This window comes from Penaeus monodon, chromosome 32 (genome assembly GCF_015228065.2).
Source record: "Penaeus monodon isolate SGIC_2016 chromosome 32, NSTDA_Pmon_1, whole genome shotgun sequence".
NCBI lineage: Eukaryota > Metazoa > Arthropoda > Malacostraca > Decapoda > Penaeidae > Penaeus > Penaeus monodon.
Window position 1 is genome coordinate 20,291,386 of NC_051417.1, and position 286 is coordinate 20,291,671.

The 286-nt window shown below is 53.8% G+C and overlaps 1 protein-coding gene across 1 annotated transcript in view; it reads right to left on the minus strand.

Moving 5' to 3' along the window:
* LOC119593589 overlaps nt 1–286 on the minus strand; it is a 45,557-nt gene that overhangs the window by 35,452 nt on the left and 9,819 nt on the right. The window lies entirely within an intron of this gene.

The following is a 286-nucleotide window of genomic DNA, read 5'->3' on the forward strand; positions in this document are numbered from 1 at the left end:
TTGTACCTTATAACCTGCCCTTCCTCCTTCCCTCTTTACCTCTTTTCCCTAGAGTACCTTCTCTCCCTATATTCCTCTCCCTCCTCCCCCTTCTCCTTTAACTCTCACTCCCCACCTCCATTCCTTCCCTGTGCACCCTCACTCTCTCTCTCTCCTCCCCTAATCCTCCCTCTCTCCCTCCCTCCCTCTTTTCCCCTAATCCTCCTCCTTCCTTCCCTCCCTCTTACTCTTCCTCCAATCCTCCCTCCCTCCCTTTCTTTCTTCCCCTAATCCTCCCTCCCTCCCT